Genomic DNA, 20,983 nt, shown 5'->3' with positions numbered 1-20,983 from the left:
TTCACGTCCCAACAATTGGACAGTGATAAGATAGTAGACAACTATAAGTAGCTACTTGTATCAGGTTCTGGTGCACAACCTTTACATGGCAGGCAGTCAGTGTGTATATACTGTGCGCTGTAGAAGAACATTATATAAAATATATATATATATATAACCACGCAGTTGTTTATCCTGCTTTCTATGTTATTTGTTTGCAAGTACTATTAATAATGGTCTAAACAAACCCTTATTTCTGTGTCCGTCTAATGCCTGGTATACTGTCTGCAGGGTGATGATTCGCTCTGCGGGTTGCATAGATTCTCACTGCGAAGGGGTTAATTGGTTGGAAGTAGACATGAGAAGAAAGGTGGGGTGTAGCCATGCTGTGGGAGGAGGGATTTTATGTGTGCTCTGTAAGTGCATGTGGAGACCTGCTGCTTGTGAGCAAGGGGGGAGAATAATCCCAGAAGGGGTCATGAACTAGCAGGCAGAGCTCTCAATGTGTTGTGTGTGAGGCTGTAGGCAGCTCACATACTAATGAAAATGTGATCGCAACCACTTACCAGAGGCTGAAGATGTTTGGGATGCAGAGTATGTCTTCCACTAACTTAAGACAACCTAAAGATTAGTGGTCTCCAGCCCTCCAGTGCAGATTCATCATAGATGGAGAGCCACGGGTTGGAGATCATTATGGCTGGTGACCATTATGGTGTCACATATTTGTAATGCCAACGGTATAGACTTGCATGGCCTCACACTTCTAGAAGGACAAGGCCGTATACATCCATAAACTTTTAGTAGCTGTCAGCTGATAACTTGTCCCAAATCCTCCATACACACACATGCTAGGCTTGGCCGACCTTGTATATATATTCGCAGTGGAGAAAGTGACTGCTAATATTACCACGTTATGCCAAGTTAAAGGGAACCTGTCAGGATGATTTGGATGAATATAAAGTTTCTTTGTTGCCGAATGCTTGATATTAAAATGATGTATTCCAAAAGGATGTATCCCAATTGAGTCCTGTATGGAAGAGGCTTAATATCAAATGCCCTTATAGGATTGTCTAATGTCTTAACAGCACTTTAGGTAATAATCTTCAGGAGAATAAATGGGTAATTATGCACTTTACCTCACTACTTACTGGTTCTTCTACCTTTGGATCTTTATAAGGACCATTTTATACCATGGTTATGGTGTCCGTTACTTTTTGTTTTTACTTGCAACTACAAAAAAACTTGGGCTGCAGATGATGGAGCTATAACTAAAAGGAACCATCCAAGTCTGTTGATATAAGCAGCGGTGATAGTAGTATAGTAGTAGATAGTAGTAATAGTATTTGCTCATCACAGTCATTTCCTCTCATCAAAGTGAACATAACGTCCATTATACTGGATTGAGTACTCTATCTCAAGTCATTGAACACAACTCTTAGCCATCCCTGGATGGTGTGACATTTTTTAGTAGTGGACTATAGAAAGGATATTTTAGGTCACATGGCTGGTGCCCCTTTTCAGTTGTGTTTGTTGTTTTCGTTGCTTACATCTATAGGTGCTATGCTCGGACTAGTTTTGCCCGCTACTTGAGAGTTTTGACTTGTTTTTGCTCCCATAGACCTGGTTTCCAGACCTTCTACATTTACATGGTTCTGGAAGAATCAAGTACATACTTACCTTCTGGTATTTAGGTATGTTTGCATGTGACTTCACTGAAGAAACTTGGAAGGGTGTCTGGATCTGTAGATTTTGTACTGTACGTCTATGAATGTCTTTATTCCTTGAAGTTATATTCTGATTGTTGTAGTGTCTAGTTCTAGAAGTCACACTCTCATTTCCTGCTTGTATCAAAGCTAACATGACTCTATATTTAGAACCCTAGTTTCTAATAACCCCTTATTCACATTAACTCTTTGCTATCGCCAGAAAAATTGACCCTAAAATCATGCTTTAAGAAAGTGACCAAAATAGTGTAAAATGCAATCATATGTCATAGGTATTGATCCCCTTCCCCCCCAAGATTTATAACATTGCCGTTCATTCTTCAGTATCTGGATACAGTTTTGTATACAGGGCTTATTGCTGTGTCCTTATAGCACTGGCTGGATGACTGCAGTGCAGAATATTGATACAGGGTACTAAGTGCTCAGTGCTTTTACATTTCTCCAGGGTGCCAAACCCTACAGACATGAATGTTTTTGTTATGGCGGAGGCAAGTAATTCTATAACTGTAGTGATTCTCATTCAGAGTTCTGTTACTTAGGAGAAGATCAGCAAATGAACACATTTAACCAGCGCTATGAGTATAACACTTGTTCCAGAACCTCCACAGGAACCATTTGGGCAGACTTCTGTGCTTATAGCTTACTGACGCATAGAAAACTAAAATCTAGTGCGTCATCAAATTTTGTATCATGTGACCATGATGAAAATTGTGGTCATATAACTAAACCTTTGTTTAGTTATTTGGTATACTTTGTTCAGGACAACAAAAACTAATCCTTTGAAGTATGTTTTATCATAAAAGAATAGAACCAGGTGATAATAGCAAACTGTGTAATATACTTTATTAAGTAAAACTGCTTCTCTGTGACTTCTTTCTCCTGTAGTGAGCAGTGTTATCTGGAGTTCGGGAAAGGATGCTAATGATTAACTCTTTACATACCCAGAGAATATTGATTTAGCTCTCTGAAGAGATTAGACTATCCAGGGATTGTCTGTAAAGAGTTAAGTCATCAGACACTTTATTTGGTTCTCTTCTGTCAGCGATGAAAGCTGATGTACACAAAAATACAAAAGAAAGGCAGAGGAAAAAGGACACAGGAACATATTTATTTAATAAAGTATATAACAAAGTTTACTGTTATCATCTGAATTATTCATGTATGCAATTTTTTACGTTTTAAAGTGAACCTGTCACCAGGAATGTCATTTTAACTGGTGACAGGTTCCAATAGCCTATGCTATGCTGATTTTAAAAATGCTGTTGTCAGCATTCTCAATCATTTCAATAGTTTATACAACTTTATTTCACATAAGGGAGATACATTAGAAGTGGTGTACGAGTCCGACTACAATACATTCTTTCTTATAATAATAAAAATAATTATATAATTATTTATATAGCGCCATCATATTCTGTAGCACTTTACATATCATAGGGGACACATACAAATATAATATTACATTACAGAGTACAAACAGTCATATGGAACAATTGGAGTGAGGGCCCTGCTCACAAGAGCTTACAGTCTATTAGGATGAAGGGGGTGATACAAGAGGTATAATGGCCTTTTATTAAATTTTCACTAAAATGTTTTGTTGCGCCATTCTCTTTCTCTACTTTACTAATGATGCCTTTCATTTTACACCTTATTCTATTCTCTCTTTTACCGTCTTCCCTTATCTAGGTGGATGGTTTATGTACATATCTTTTTGGTGAAATTCTGCCCCGTTTTTCAGAATCTCTTCTTCCTGTACAGACAGATCAGTACTAAGGATCAGCCACTTTAATAATAGCTTCACACACAGACCACGGCTCTGCTGCAGTCTGAATAGAAAGGAACAAATGTTAAAGCTTAACTCCACTTGCAAAACCTCTTTTCTGGAATCCTATAAGACGGTTTGCTGCAGTCAGATCTCCATTTTGTGCACTCAGACGTCTACTTCTCTTTATGTGAAATGCCTTTAGGCACTTTATTCACAGGTCCATATTTTAGTTCTAGTTTCTTGTGTATATAAAGTTATATTCTTTAACGCTGTTTGTTTTATTGAGTTCTTCTCACTACAACAACGGCTTAGGGAGAATCTAAAATCCATGGAGAGCTAATATATAATCTGTATTATAGACTATGGTCAATGCCTATGGTTTGTGGCATGGACAAAAACGTATTCTTAACACGTACAATATATAATATTAAGTGCATTCACCGCTGAGTTCTTTATACTAAGTTGCAGATGGCTGAATTATAGGTTTGGATCTCATAAATAGTGCTTACACCCATGCGTTTACTTGCACCTCTCCCATGTCAGAGACTTGACCTTCAGATTTATACATAGCAAAGGTCTGTATGTGCATATATTCCATATGGCTGATTCCAGTCTATTCATCTGTTTGCGCAATGAGCATTAGTAACATTGTATGGTTCTATATATGGCATAATAATGTACAGGCTAAGAAGTTGCCATATAATGACATACAGAAGCAGTCAGACAGAAATACCTGGCTCCCTCCTGTCTATACAATATTTCTCATTAGCATATGTGAAGTAATATGAATGAATTGTTGACCACCCGTCAGTCTAGGTGTTACAGCTATTATCTGTGCACTAGAATATCTTCCAGCTACTTCTTTATATACTCCAACATAAAATCCATGCAGTTTGCATATCCGGATACAATTGGGAAACATAATTATACTTGCATTGTGTAAGCATCTTCACATTTATCTAGGCAGGATATGTCCCCCCCCCCCCACCACCACCATGATATTTGCCTTTTATGCCTGTTGAATAATTTTGATCTACAACAAGCATTAATGGATGGTCTACTTCTTCATTTTATAACAGAGCAGAGAAGTGAAGGTAGAAAAAAAACCCATTCAATCCTCTGAGCACCAACTTCGATGTTTAAGACTGCGGACATATGGCTCAAAAAACGCAACTGAAATTCTGCAGCATCTTCTGTAAGTCACTACAGCAAAAGACAGCCAAAATCAGGTTAATACCCTTGTCCCCGTCTAAAACATGTAAATTTGGCTCGCTTCGTTCAGGATAACAACAGTTTGTAACCAAACTATGGGCGTCGTAAAATTTTAACAAATTAGCATTTTGCTTGAAATGGTCAGTTATTGACAAATTTTAGACACGGACATGGTCATTCAGTGAGAAACGAACTGTGCAGTGGCCGGATTTTACAGACCAACCACAGTGCAGAAGACGGGACTCAAGGCATCATTGATATATGATGTGGAATATGCATCATTATTATAGTTCAGGGCTGCTGTTTTGCAGGGAAGTAGGAGCTCCGTCCTCTGTACTGTGGCGCCATGGTCCTTTCCCCAGGTCCTGGGAATATTCTACAGCGTTAAAAACCACAGTGTAATTCATGAACTGCAGGTTTAAAGGGAACCTGTCAGCTGAACTCCTCCCAGATCATGTTTCTTTCATATCCCAGTGTGGTGGCTTCATCTTTGAAATGAGATGCAAGTTGGTTGTATAAAGTGAAGGAGGTAGAGATTTTAACAATGAAGTCAAGCTTTTTCTTCCTTATAAAGCCCCTATCACTGTTATTGATGGTCCTGCATTAAAGGACATCACTTACGAAATCTCCTGAAGTCCGATGCATGATGTCTATCACAGAGGAGGAGGCGTTCAGAGCTCCCCACCTTGACTTTAGTGTTAAACTCTCCTCCTTGTTGGCGTTATACAACCAATTTACATCTCACTTCAAAGTTGATTTTCTTGATGATACCGTCACACTGGACCATGAAACAAAAGCTAGAAGGTATAATGCTGTTTGACATATATACTGGTAGTGGTTTATTAGGCCCATTCCTGATGACAGGTTCCCTTTAAAACTTCATTCCATATATTGTAGGTTGCAGTGGTTCACCCATTACTGCCCATATGAAAGATGCTTAATAGGTGCCCCAGGTATCACATGGGAAGTGCTGTGTCCTTATCTATAGGAATATATCCATAGTGTGCATATCCAGGTTGTGCCTCCTCCAGTACTTCTATATACCATCTGTATAGCCGTCTTCTCAGACTTCTGCTTGGTTCTTCCCTGACATGTCTAGCCGTGGCTTTCTAGTGCTTATAAGAGTGGCCATACACACAGTACCTCGGTGATGCCCCCACCTCTATCAGGATTGAGTCAGTAAGCAGATTAAGGATGTGGATTTGCATGTGATTGAAGTGAGACGCTGCAGTTGACCGATTCCCACGCTGAACTATACAGCAGCAGCCTCCTCACATACCACCACTGCCCTTACACAACCTTGTGAATTCCAGGACAGTGCGGACGTATGGAGGCATCTAATAAGATGATCCATACTGGGCAATGTGATCACATGTTCAATGTACTTATTGTTTATGTGTCTTGTGCACTGAGAGCTCAGTTTGGAGACATGCCCCCATGAGATGCGCCATAGATCCTGCTCAGTTATTATTTGTCATCCTAAAACCAGGAAGATCCAGGATATAATGACTATAGAAAATCTGTAGCAGACACTCTGCAATGCTTCTATATGCTGTAAAAATATAGGGATGTCTGGTTTCTGCTGCTCCACGATTTCCTGAACATGTTCACTGCAGATTTTTTTACCGCTTGGTTTACAGTCTGTGATATTAGTAGCCTATCTATTTTATGTAGGTCATCGATTTGAGATGGGTTGGGGTGCACCCTGATGTTTACCTGTATGCAGTAACCGGAGCCAAAAGTAGACACGGATACTATACCTCAACCCCCATCAAAGTGAGTGGGTACCAGTCTGTCTGCTATGTATAAGGCACTGCCAACAGCACTGCAAATAGTGCACACCCACTGATCTAATATCTACAGTATGACCAATCCCAATACTGTATGTACAGCTTGGAATATATTTTCCAGTGATATAACAAAATAGAGGAAGATGGACATTTTGCTAAGGATGCATATGATCAGGGTAGGGGCAATTAAAACAGCATAAAAAACCAACATAAAATACTGAATTCATTTTTGGTGTGGTTCTTGCCACAGTTTTTAAGTTTACAGTATAAACAATTATGTATGTATCATATAACAAAGGCTGCTAAATAAAGCACATCAAAAATTACAGTGCTGGTGTGTTGTTCTTTGGGGAAGAAGGGACTCCTTGCATTTTATATCACTATGTTGCTCTTAGTACACGGCACCGCGTTTGGTCCCTGAAATCCAGCAACTGTAGGTCCCTGGATCAAGGACCTCTGCCATCTAAAAGGGCCCTTACACGTGTGCAATATGTATCTTCTGAAATCTAAGTAACATCACATACCTGCTATACTGGGAAGCTAAATATACAATACTCCTCCCAGTTAGTGGCTTAGGCCATATATCGGTCACACCCAGCACATGTATATAATTTGGCACTCAGCTGTTCAGTCTCTACAGAAAGATTTTGAACTGAGCTCAAACATTGGGGGGAGATTTATCACAAGGGGAATTTTTGTTAGGTCAGTTTTGAAGTTTGCACCGTGATTTATACCAAATATAATAAGTGTTGCACCATGTTTAATAACTCTTTCACATCTCGAAGTCTGAGATGTTCCTCTCTCTGTCACCACTGAATCCAGCGAGTTTACCGCCTTTTAAAAATTGTAATTGAGCAATTTGACGCACATCAGCTTTACAGGGGATTTACACGCACATTCACAACCACTTTTTAAGATTGTAGTGAATAATGGAACGATGAGAAATGTCAGTATTTATTGGACTTTCTAGGCTTCTCAGCCTACTATTATGACTTTTTGGGACAACAATTTTGTCATGGATGCATCCACTGCATCACTGGCTATACTGCTACATAGAAAATAATTATTATGCTATGTATGTGTTATGGCGAATCGAAATTCTTGTCATGTGGAACAGCAGTATGCCCAGTGATAACATTATGTGAACAAACACATAGTTTGTGGGCAAAATTACTGATTATATCCAAAGTATATTCTTATGCCATGCCACCATTATACAGACGAATGCAGGCTGCACATAGGGATAAGTACATAGTCATCTGCAATGAGCACACAAGTTTTAAGGTAATATATCTAAGTTACTTGCAAACTTTTATTGTGATTGGCTACTATGCACAGTGAGTGACTAAGCCACACCCAGTTGCCACTATCTGTCCATACTCTCAGTAGTATCTGGAGACACTAATGAATTAAATGAGCTGTGGATATTAATGAAATAGGATCTGTCCCATCTTCACACAAGGCTGAAAAGCTGGACACATTTTGCAAATGATCCAATTTGTGTGCATCAGCTTTAGAAAAATTATACCTTCTTTATTAGGTAAAAATAATTATTATTATTTTAAGCTTCTGTACTGTTGCTTCTCATCTGGCACATGTTACTATTAGGTGGTCCATCATTGATAGTTACGAAACTGGTAGGCGGATAAACATCGCTGATGTTTGTGTATAGCATCGCAGAGCATCCGCTGTGGTGGAGAACCATCTTACATCCATTCACTTACAGAAGAGAAATATCTGTTTCCAGAAAGGATGTTTTCTTCATTTGTTGTTCCTTAAAGTTTTTTCATGGAAACTTCTAGATTGTTCCCCTTGCAATTTTCTCTATTATATGAGCTGACCCCCACCTTCCTATATCTCGCCATGTCTCTGATCTTTCATTTCTTACATGTCTCCCAGGAGCACTGTCTTCCCAGTCTTGTTATAAGGTTTCTATCTCATAACCTTTCTATACATCAAATGCGCTCCCCTCCATTACATTTCTAGTTCTTCTGTGTTCTCTATCTGAATTATTTTCATCACCACTTACTTTTTTGGTAGCCCCATGTGTACCAACCATATATTGTAGTCCAATTATGTACTCTCTTGTGTGTATGTATTTTCTATTTATCCATGCATACATCTTGTACTGTACATCATATATATCCATATTTGTCCCCACATCTATCTATCTATCTCTATCTTGTCTACCAATGGTATAAATATTAAAAATATCTGTATCAGATCTAGCTTTCTTTCTATCAATATCTTTTTTTTCTTCACTTGATCTACTTGTCTATCTATTATATCTATCTGCCTACAATATTTATGTACTATATTTATGTAATCTATCTGTATCTCTAAATGTTTGTCTTCTATCTATTATATATTTTCTCTATCTGTATCTGTTTTATCTACATCTGTGTCTCTATGTCTTTCTTCTATCTATGTATCTATCTTTATCTCTGTATGTCTATCTTCTTTCTATCTATCTATCTGTTATCTATTTCTAAATGCATTATTTATCCTCTGTCTCCTTTCTATACATTTGTATTATCTATTAATCTATCTTTGATCTATTTCTTTCTCTCTTTCTTTCTTTCTCTATATGTATTAAGTATCTTACTATTTCTCTATATCTCTATGGGGGAGATTTATCATAGGAGCACTGGCATATGATAGCAACCACGCCCCCCAACCGATACAGCAAAAAGCTTAGGCTGCCTGGCATAGTTTTGCGTAAAAGGGTTTTTTCAAAATTACGCAGGCAGCCCACTCTGTTGGCTGCCAAGCCCCAGTCACTGTAAGAATCGCAAATTCTTGCACTGCGCAAGTATTTGCGATTTTTTTTTCACTGCTTCTATGCCAGAAAACTGGTGTGGAAGCAGTGATAAATCTCTCTATATGTCTACATTACTACTCTCTCTCTTTGTATTTTTTTTCTTTCTTCATCTCTATATGTCTATTTATCTGTATTTTCTATCTTTCTTTCTTCATATCTATCTATCTATCTATCTATCTATCTATCTATCTATCTATCTATCTATCTATCTATCTATCTCTGTGTCTGTCTCCTATCTATGTATGGAGAATGCACACAGCAGTGAGTTGCAGACTTGTCTCATTTTAATGCAGCAAACACAAAGCAGCTGTTGATTCCAAGAAGTCTCCATAATGAACCACGTGGAAGTCGGAGCTGGAAGGTAAGGCTCCAACTGTTAACCTTTTCTGATCTGCAGAATATTGGCACAGCCGTCTCCGCCTTTCCCTCTAGTTTCCATGTTCTGCGGCAATGCCAGGGTTAACCCCCGCTCTGCCAGCTCTGCAGCTGCTTCGTATCCCGCACATACTAATGTATTTATCAATAGTGCAGAAAGCAATGGAAGGGGAGGGGTTGGTCCTGCGGCTCTGTTACTGTGGGGGAGCAGGGAGGAGAGTGAGGGGAACATTGCCATATATCTTCTCCTTTCTGGCTCGTTTTCACACTCCATCAATATGGATGTCTTTCTTTCTCCCATTATCTCTGGTACCATCACTCTTCTCCGCTAATCCAATCCTGTCTCCTTTTTTTCCACATTTTTCTTTGTTCTCTCGCCACTTCCTTTCTTCCTTTTTCCGGCGTCTCCTTCTTTTCCTGGTAGTTTCTTGGTCCCTTTTCCCTCCTTTTTTTTGCTCCTGTACTTTTCTCCCATCGTGCTGTTTCTTCCTTTGTTTACCTGTCATTATTTCCTCCATTCATGACCTCCTCATCTGTCTCTCTTGTATTTGTCTTCACTCTCTACCGTCTCTGGCTCTTCGTGACTTTCAGCATGAAATCTGTCTCATTTTTATGGTCATTCCTCACATCTTTCCATTTTCTACTTCTTGCTTTATGCTTCTCTGCATTGACTGTCGCTCCCTGCGCCTTCTGGGTTATATTATACTCAGACATTACAGTGAAGCAGATTTACACTTCCAGTGTCTGTGGATCCCCAGCTGTCTCATTCCTTTAAGTCTTATACTCCCTGTATGTTCTCCTTCCTTACTTTATCAATATTTGGTTGATGAAGTTACATGAAGTGTCCTCTTCCTTCTTCTAGCCCACCTCTGCTCTCCTCCGCATGTTCAGGGCTCCTCTCCTCCCCGCCATCCTAGCTCTATTTTCCCTCCTTAGCCATCTCTTCCAGCTCATGCTATATATTACCGACAGTCGTGGTAATGTCTGTGTAAACACACACGGTGCAGCTGCCAACCTCAAGCCTCAATATGCTTCCAGAGACAGTGTCACATTTCCAATCTCAAGCTAGTGCCAACCTCACCCTCACATGCTGACACTCCATCACTTGTATTCATAGCACAAACATTGGCATCACCAGCTACCCCGTCTGTCCACCAGTAAATACATATACACCATATACAACAATGCATCATTTAACTTATAGCTTTACTTCCAATATTATAAGGCATCACAGCCCTGACAGACCTAGTCTCATCCCAACACTTTATATGGAGCTAGAATTCATATAACAGATATGCCACCATCAAATACTTATCATACAAATCATATTCAAAGTACAGTTTGTCTAAAACAATAGATCCTATGAAGTATCCTATGATTTACAGCAACACCAACCAATGTGATCACACCCCAAATATACATCACTATAAAACCTGGGCCAGTACACGCATTCATGGTGAAGAAAGTTATAGCGCCTATATACACTAGACCGCATAGTCCTGTGCCTTTCCTCACTTATATTCATGGATCAGACAGATGTAGTGCTAGCCTCCCCCTCACACAGACACATGTGTGTATTTATAGCTCAGGGAGAAGTGTTGTCTCCCATACCAGTCCCTTATTCACCAGTGTGTGCTCACAGCTCTGACAGGAGTCCTGCCAGCCAACGTCTCACACCCCAATACAGCCATTCTTGTGTTCACAGCTGACACTGGCACTGCCCACCTCATGCCAATACATGGCTGCACACATACAGACCTAGACAGATGCTATGCTGGTCTAACATTATACAGCATTACCACATACACTCACCAATACCACTTCTCCTAACACTGTACGTATCATACATTGCTTATTCAGATTAAGAGTTCCCTTTTATTATACATCCACATAGCCTCCATCTTGTATAGATAGAGCAGGTATGTCCTCCCCCACAGTCCCATAGTGAGGTGTATGGAGAGGTAATCTTGTGATTAAGGCTATGCCTGTGGGATCAGCATTTTTCCTTCTAGGCAATGCATTTCTATGCATTTGCTCAATTGCATGTTGTTATTCATGTATGTCCACCAATAGAAAGTGTACAGTAGTGGTGGACAGCATGGTATAGCCTGCGCTTTCCATGATAATAAGGAATTAGTGCAGGAAAGAGGATAGGGAGAGCAGCTGCAGTCCTAAATCCTGCTGACCCCTTCTTGTCCTGTGGAAAGTTACTGCTGCTCTTGTCTATATATCGTCTGTCAATATGTCTCTACTGCACCAAATGTCTACACCGCCGCCATTTTTATTGTGTGCAATGAACTCACAGGATGTAAAATAGTAAGTAAGACCCCTCGGGGTAAGCTTTATGGCTTTAATGATTAGGAACTTTTATAGATGGCTGATAAAACTTCCATTGAAATGGCTGCATAATTTAGTTTCTGTCTTTTGTGGTGTAAGGACCAGATAAATGCTAAGGCATTTGGCCCATTAAAATTTTCCTAAGTGGAAAATGAAGTAAAAGAAATTAAGGGAAATGGCCGTCAGTTCGCCTGGCAGCGCTACGGATGTTAGAACTGGTGGGTGAATCAGGGTTTGGGTAAGACCTTATCCATCTTCTTATGTGAATGCCTCTTTTTAGCCTGCAGCTTATACTGCCCTCCATCTTGTCCATAGACCATAGCTGTGGTTAGTCCCTCTGCGGTACACTACCCGTCCTACACATAATAAAAGAGTAAGCGTCCCATGCTCGTCTACCTTCTGCTGCTCCATTGCTGGGTTTAGTAAGGGGGCCTCCTCCCCTATTATCTGCTGATTTTCTTCCTCCCTTCCTCGTGGGACTCTCATTGATCCCTTAATGTCCTGCAGTTCAGACTGCGCAATGAGTTATAGGCTGTAATGCACTTCGCCTCTTCTGTCTGAACAGGGAGCTTACATGGACCTTAACCCTTACACTTCTCCCAAAATCCTCTCTAAAGCACATTAAAGCTTAGACTCATTTTATAAATGTTAAAGAAACTTTATGATCGAAATGCGTTTAACTACTGGAAACTATGCCTGGACTATACAACTAATTAAACCATGTAAGGGCCATAGCCTTGCAGGCACTTATCGGACACGCTAGAGAGGAGGAGAAGCCAGCCTCCCCTCTCCATAGAGAATAGTGGCGCACAGCAATTCTTACGGCCAGAGATAGAGCATGCTCCATTTTTTATGCAGCCACGGTACGGTGAGTACACGTTACCATACTGAGCCCTGGCGCCATAGACAACCATGGAAGGCGTATATGCCGCCAGAAATTTGCGGCTGTATATATACGTCCCCCATAGTCCGTGTGCATGGGCCCTAAGGGCCTGCTCCAGGTATATGTTGTGATCAAATTAATTGTCTACAAACCTTAGACCGCACTCACAAGTTGCGAAACGCAATTCAAGCGCATTATGGGGGAGTTTCTCCAGAACTCAGACCTAAAGGCTTGCGTTCCAGTACTAGACACTTGTGTTTTGCTAGTTGTCAAGGCAACGTGTTGCCACTTACCGAATTCAAGCATTTAGGTGTAAACACATCTGTGCTTAGGAGTAACTCTGCCCCACGGAAACCAATAAAGCAAATTTCTAAAAAGGGAATTATTACATGTCCAAACCTAAAAGCCAGGTTGCAACTTTTACATTGAGAAGGACTCCTCAGAAATTAGAAATGTAATCTCATTGGCTGTTGTCAGCATCTCCCCCGTTGTTTTCCTATATTTTTATGCGGCTCAGTGTTTGCCGACTGAGGATGTACGTGATAGTATCAATCACTAGATGTAAATAGTCATAATAATCGCCTTGGTTCCAGCCTGATCACATTGATGGCTTCATTGGTGGCATGTATATAAAAGGTTTGATGGGGCCCCATTATGGGGAACAGCAGTGCTTCCTTTATTCTAGGGAGGGAACGGTCTTATTAGGGTTTCTGTCTGATTGAAGCCTTTAAGACTCTTTAGTATTGCACATTGTTTGTATCTAATTACACTCTGAATGTACAAGGGTAAAAGCTGAATATTTCATCATTAGCCGCTTTAATTTGCAATTAAATTTTTTTTGGGAGGAATTGTGTTCAGCCATTGTTTCAGTTAAAGTGTGAGATACTATTTCAGTACATGACTGATATCTTTTACCCGAGTAATTGCTGCAATGACAGCTGTTCGAGCTGCCTTGTTGCACGTCGCTAGCTTTTTCCTTTCTTTTTTTTTCCTACATGGTTACAGAATCACTTGGGACAGGGGAATAGAATAATTTCTGAAATAACTTTGGCAAAATAATCTTTACATAATGTGGTTTTTCATACCACAGCTGTCTTCATGTGTGAAGTAGATGCGGGCAGGCAGTACTGCAAGGAGTGGGGCATCCACTGTGTGTAGGTTTTGTAATATTTTTGAGTCTCATTTTATATTGATGGATATGGCTGGTATCGTTATTTATTATTTAAGTTATGTTATATTTTGTCAAAAAGCAGGTAACAGATTTCAAATACATACTGATGGACTCTGATATGGGCTCTGATATTTTTAACAAGAAGAAAAGCCTTGCAGACTTTTCCAATTTTGCCTGCAAAATTATTGGAAAGCCTGGCACCCTATTAATAAAAGTCTGAACAGCCAGGAGGCAACAATAGGTCGTTGCTCTAAATACTGTACTTTCACTACTGCCTCTTTATCTACAGGCAAATCTGAGGGCAGCACAGCAAGCATGGCCACATTTTAGCATCAATACTGAGGCTGCCACCCCGAGATACCCAGCCATGCCACCTAACATTATGACATATTTCTAGGGCCTTCCATTGTTATCTATATCTTACAGTATGTCTACACAATAACCCTATGATTTTTAATGAAAAATCACAACATTTTTTGTATTTTTTTGAAGATAGAAGTTGGAGAAATCCACTGTTGTTTTGCTGCAGCTGATAATGGGCCGCGGGTCAGTCCAGTGTGTATGTACCCTTAATCTGGCCCTTGATGTAAAGTTTCTCTCCAGGTCTGACAGGTGCTAAAGAAAACCTGCCATTGAAATTAACCCACTGAAAATACTTCATTAAAAACTATGATTAAAAAGCATTGCCCTAAATGTTTCCTTTCTATGGCTGCAATGTTAAAAAAAATCAGTTTGTAAACTTAAATGCAACTCACCTGATGTGAGTCCAATGACACTAAGTGAATACAATGAGGCCCTGCATATTCAGTGGTTACTGCCCTGCCTCCTTGTTCCTGATTGACAGCTCTCAGTGCTATGGTATGTTGCTGTATGGAACATTGAGAGAGAGCTCTGTTACATCATTGGGCACTTAAAGGACATCTATCACCAGATTAAGGATTGTAAACTAAACATACAAACATACTGGAATGTGCCCCCTCTGGTTTGTTATTCTTTTAGTTTCTTATGCCTAGCTGGTGCACAGCATGTGCTGCTTAGAAGCCCTATCCGAAGTGGTAGGTTTCCTTTAAAAACCAGGGCATGAGACGCTAAAAGGAGAGCATATCCTGCCAGAGTGGGCGCACACCAGTATGTCAGAGTGCTTGGTTGACAATCCTTGATCTGGTGATAGATGTCCTTTAAAGACATTTGGCCACAGTGATGTTATCTAAGGTCTTAACCTGCAATGTCTACCCCATGTATGTATCTGATCACATGAAATCACAAAATGTCATCATGGAATTCTACACCTCCCCATTCCTCCATGGAGGCATGCTGTGATTTCATGAGCTACAAGGCATGGGACATGGGGTGGAGTTGATTGGAGGGGCTGGCCAAGCAGTACACGGCCCTCTGATGATAGGGAATATAAGATACTTTTGATTATAGGGATGTAAGGGAAATTGTTTTAGCTGAAAGAAGGGTGTCAGTTAGTTAATAGTGCTGTATGGGAACCTGTCACTAGCTGTATTTGTGAAAATATGGTGACAGGTTCCCTTAAAATTTTCTGAATATAAGGAAATAAGTGGATAGGGAAATGAAAAATGCAGAGAATGTTATTAACAGTGCAGTGCATAGAAATCTGCTGCTGCCATATTGCCTACAATGCTGGATCGTGCCTTTTTATAGTTTTTCCTATACTTCCAGCTTATTAGTTAACCTCACATCTGCTTTGCAGAACCAATTTTTCTGTCCATTTTGCTCCTGTTTACCCTGTGCTATCTTGTTTCTCCACATCTCTGAAGCATTACTCATAGTTATGATTTTGATCCCCCTTCTCTCCAACGTCTCGCCGCACATCGCAGTTTCCTGATGCAGCGTAACGTTTCTGTGCTCATTCCTCTTCTTCTGCCACTTATCACCTGTGTTCTGACTCACACTTACATGGCAAAACACGGCAGTAACCATAGATACAGCTGCGAGGGCTCTGCGGGGGTGTATTGAGGGACACATTCAGGGCTCCTGTACACTTATTTGCTTTGCTGCACCCAACCTGAAATTACCTGTTCCTCTACCTTAGAGGTATTGAAAGTACTTTTTGAGTTGGAAACTTATAGAACCAGTAGACTTTTCTGGTTATCTGGGTTGAACTTTATATTGTGTGTTCTGTATCTTGGAATGTCCTCTTAGATGTGGTTTTCCAGGTCTTCTCAGAATATTCTATAGACACTGGGATTCGGTAGTCTGAGACACTCCCCTTTCCCCTAGCCATCCAAGAACTGGAAGTGGGAAGGATCTCAATCTATGAAAACAGAGCTTTAGTTGAGTAGACTGGAAAATTAAATTTCTGTGAAATATACAATAAAGAGGAATCAGAGGAAATGTTTCAGAAAAAAGTCACCAGATATTTTAAAGGAAATTTACAATCAAAATCATGTTTGTTAAACCAGGGACAGTTACTCATAGACACTCACTTACTCATAGATCCCGGCACTTTGACTCTGGTAATGTTCTTATATTTGTTATACATGGCCTCCTTCCTTCTAAAATCACATTTTTGCTAATGAACCAGAATGGGGGGTTTTACCAGAGCCCCTCCGTGTTGTCTCCCTCTGCTCCCTCTTTTCCCCTCCCTCTACCTGTTGTCATCTCACGTCAGCAGAGGAAGTTTTAGCACACAGTGGGAGGGGGTAGTGCTTCTGCACAGTATAAGCTACATACTGAAGGAAGGAGACCATGGATAACAAATATAAGAATATTACCACTGTCACGCTGCCTGGATCTATGAGTAAGTGTCCCTGGTTAATCATGATGGATTTTGATGGTAAATTTTCTTTAAATAAATAGACTGGCCCACCAGAGCCTCAGAGGATCCACTGGTGGGCCCTCTCTCTATTCCAATACTAGAACTCAGAGGTCTGTGGACAACCAAATTTGGAGGCTACTAGGATCTATTTCATAATGCTAGATAAAAGGTGAGCGCACAGACATATTTTATCTGGTGGGCCCAAGGAATCTCAGCCCGACACTGACTATATACTATGCATTATTATTGTGAACTTTGTTGAGAATGTGAGGAGTAAGGTGGTAGTTACTTACCTTGATACACTACTTATGGCTCACATTACCCTGCAGTATCGTGTCCCTCTGGATGTGGAGGGCTGTTGCTGTACATATTCAGCGAGTTCTCTTGTCCTTGTAGACAGATTCTGAGAAGCACAATGGGCTATGTTTTTGTCTGTCCTTCATGATGAGGATGTTCTAGCCATACTATTGTTCATGTTCATCTTCTTTCTTTGTCTTTCTGAAGATTCTAGCCTTGACCTTTCTACTTTATGAGGTGCAGTCTGCTTTATCTCTGCCTCGTTGTACACAGATATTCACATTGTATAATACTGAAAGTATGTGTTTCTCCAAGGAAGGTGAATGCTGTAATCCATATCTTCGTCACCTTAGCCTTGTGATTCAGTGCTTTCATTCTTCTTACTCTTTTCTTCCTTCTGCGTACAGTAAAGTGTAACCTGGATAGTCTTTATATTACTTTTACCTATAAAATGGCCTTTGGACTGGATTTTTTCCATTACCATGATTGGAAGCGATATAGGCCCGTTGTGGGCCATATGATTATCATGATCGTGTGCCACATTTGTCGTTATAACAATACAAACTGGAATTAAAAAACAATTTTAAAAAAACCTGTGAATCTTTTCAAAGTCCCCCTCTTTACATTTTAAATAGGACCTGTCACCCAAAAACACAGCTCTAGGAGATGCTTACTAAAGTAAGCAGCTAGCGCTACCCCAGATGTAGCAGTGTTAGGGTGTTGGCACACGTGCCGTTTTGGCTGCGTTTGCAAACGCAGACCAAGCTGCACCCAGCAAGGCGGCCCGCGGCCCGATCGCATCGGCATTTCTATGGTAACCCCTGCGATCGGGAATAAGCCATCGGTGGTTTACATTAAATTAATGCGAAACACCGGCGCCTTGTTCCCGATCGCAGGTGTTACCACAGAAACACCGATGCGATCGGCTCGCCCCGGTGGGTGCGGCTTGTTCTGCGTTTGCATTTGCAAACACAGCCAAAACGGCACGTGTGCCACCACCCTTACACTGCTAACTTTATCGGAACCCTCCAATAAAGCTAGCAGATACTGCAGCACCATAGCCTCGGAACGCCAGACCAAGCTCACAGCGGTGTGGCGTATTCATGAGGGGGCGGACTGAGGCGCTGCTTCTTCCCTGGACCACCCCTCCCACACCATAGGCCGGCGGTGACTGCCAGGCTTCATGCAGCAGTCATCGTCTCCTCAGATCACCACCTCATGAATACGCCGGACCGCTATGAGCTTGGTTGGGCGTTCCTATTGTATGGCGCTGCAGCGTTTGTTTTATTGGAGGCTTCTGATAAAGCTAGCAGTTTAATACTGCTACATCTGGGGTAGCACTAGGTGCTGCTTACTTTACTCCTCTTTATGGTGCAATCTCTTTTCCATTGATTCTTTATGAAGTGAATCATAGCATCAGGGTCATCCTGCGTATAAGCTGCACAGCCACTCTTTATGCCAGGGCTGCCTAGTGTCACAGCTCTTCAGCTACCACACATGGGGGGATTATTTTCTCAGACTCCGGGTTTATGCGCTGCTTTAGAAGAGACCTTTTCATTAAATAACTAATTGTCCTTCATTAAGAACTTGCATTTGTGCCAGCTGGGCATCCTTGGCACAAATGATAGTAAATTTGGCAGGAAAAACAACATTAATTCACATTCACCTAGAAAGATGTTGTTGATACTTTTGAAATCTAATTCAAAGAGGATAAAAATAGAAAAAAAATGGAGGGAACAAATTAGGCTGCAGCCACTCACCATTGCCAGTTCCCGATTCTCACTGGCAGCCTTGTTTAGGTACAAGGAACACATGGAGGGGGCAGCAGACAAATTGAAGTTGTTTTATTCATTTTTTTGTGTGTGTACCTTTTCTTATCCCCACTAGACTGGGAGAATAGTGTTAAAATGACACTAAGCCTGCAAGTATGAAGAGGAAACAGCAAGTAAATGCCTCTCATTTCTTCTAGACAGTCTTGTAGAAATGTAAAAGAGATCATAGTGCTTCTTCAGATCCCTCATACTTTGTCATGAAGAATATATAAGGATGGGGTTTAGCTATAGAGGTGAAGAACTTATTGGTTAATAGCTCCCCATATGCATAATAACCCCTATAGGGGTTCTCAGACATATGAATTGACCCCCACTGCTCTGCTTTACCAGAGCACTTCAGCCTAATTTGTATATTTGTACAGTGACGTAGGAATAGTACAGAAGTAGGAGCAGCCAGACAACAAAAATAAAGGCATGGGTGCCATGTGTGGGCATATCTCTACATAGTAGAGCTATTTGTTCAAGGAGGTAAATCGTGGTGATGGATCTCATTTAAATTGACAGTAGAGGCCCATCTTGAACAGGATAAGCAGCTTCCATGACACCTTGTAGATTTAAAGCAGCTGGCTTAAAGGACACCTGTCATCAGATTTTTGTAACTATTCCTGTCACCTCTACCTGTTGGAGTAGCTCACAAGGATCCCATCCCAGCCTTTATCTTGTCAATTCATACATTAATCATTATAAAATCACCTATTCTTTATTATGTCAATGAGGCTGATCACATGGTCGGAGGCAGTGATGTCACCCCTGTTACCGCTCTCATCTCCTCCCCCTGCTGATGTCTGTGTGTAATGTTTAGTAAAGCATTGCTGGTGTCTGTGCTTGATCTGCTGATGTGCTGTGTTCTGACATGTGAGAGACACAGACATCAGCTACACAAGTACCTGACATGTTCTGCTATACACATGTGTGAGAGACACAGACATCAGCTACACAAGTACCTGACATGTTCTCCGATACACATGTTTGAGATACAGACATCGGCTACACAAGTACTTGACATGTTCTGCTATACACATATTTTAGACACAGACATCAGCTACACAAGTACCTGACATGTTCTGCTATACACATTTGTGAGACACAGATATCAGATACATAAGTGCCTGACATGTTCTGCTATACACATGTGTGAGACACAGACATCAGCTACACAAGTACCTGACATGTTCTGCTATACACATGTAACAAGGCATCAGTCAAGCACTGGGGGTGTGGCTGTGCCTCCCACTCATGAATAAGCCGGACAGCTGAATATGCTAATGACTCATTGGACCTCTCACAGATCTTTTGCATACAGCTTTAGGACCTGATTGCTCAAGTTTACAGGCATGTAGAGGGACAATGACCGGATAGAGACAATTTTATAGGCAGTTTATGAAAATATATTTAGTTTTTGGGGTTAATTTGCCTGACAGGTTCTCTTTAAAACCTACCCTCCGGGACCAAGTGTTAGTAAAGTATTTATTACACGTCTTGTGATCACTTATTAACTATCATTACCAAGATATACAATATGATCAAAGGTGTGTTTGTTGTACTCTTCAGCGGTGGAAACTAATAGTGCATGTAACTGGAGGCCGCGATCAGCATGTAGAAGCGGGTAAGTTATTGGACAGCTCTCCCAGTTGTCTCACACTGCTCCATACAAAGTGTTGGCTCCAGGTTCTTACAGACTGGAGTCTCTATGTGGGGTTTTGTGCCTTTCGTTTCTCTCCTCTATAATTCTGTAAATCCTCTATCCCACATGTGGGATTCCTACCCCCCTTTCAGAAGTCTTTACAAAGAGGCCAGATTGTTCAGTAGCCCAGTGGGTCTGGCAGAGGGAAGCCGCTTGGCTCCTGCACTGTCTGTACCTCCTCCTGCCCGGCTTTTACATTTTGCATGGGTTCCTTTTGCAAGTATTTGCCAAGTCTCTGAAGAGTTCAGCACAAAGTAATTCGCTAAACAGGGAAGCGGGAGGTCACTGGTACGGGCACTTCAGATTAACCTACTTCTAGGTGCGTGGT

General features: G+C 40.9%; 1 protein-coding gene across 10 annotated transcripts in view; it reads left to right on the top strand.

The window, feature by feature from the left end:
- The window catches only part of THRA (thyroid hormone receptor alpha), a 236,801-nt gene that overhangs the window by 163,698 nt on the left and 52,120 nt on the right, over positions 1-20,983 (top strand). The window contains exon 2 of one of the 10 annotated variants that reach the window (XM_072111460.1): positions 9,585-9,652. The exons of the other annotated variants lie outside the window; for them this stretch is intronic. The gene's annotated coding sequence lies outside the window, so the exon portion shown is untranslated. The remainder of the gene's footprint in view (positions 1-9,584; positions 9,653-20,983) is intronic. 10 annotated transcript variants of the gene reach the window in all.

Source organism: Engystomops pustulosus, chromosome 6, assembly GCF_040894005.1.
Source record: "Engystomops pustulosus chromosome 6, aEngPut4.maternal, whole genome shotgun sequence".
Taxonomy (NCBI): Eukaryota; Metazoa; Chordata; class Amphibia; order Anura; family Leptodactylidae; genus Engystomops; species Engystomops pustulosus.
The sequence above is the reverse complement of the archived record's forward strand: the minus strand, read 5'-3'. Positions and strand labels throughout refer to the sequence as shown.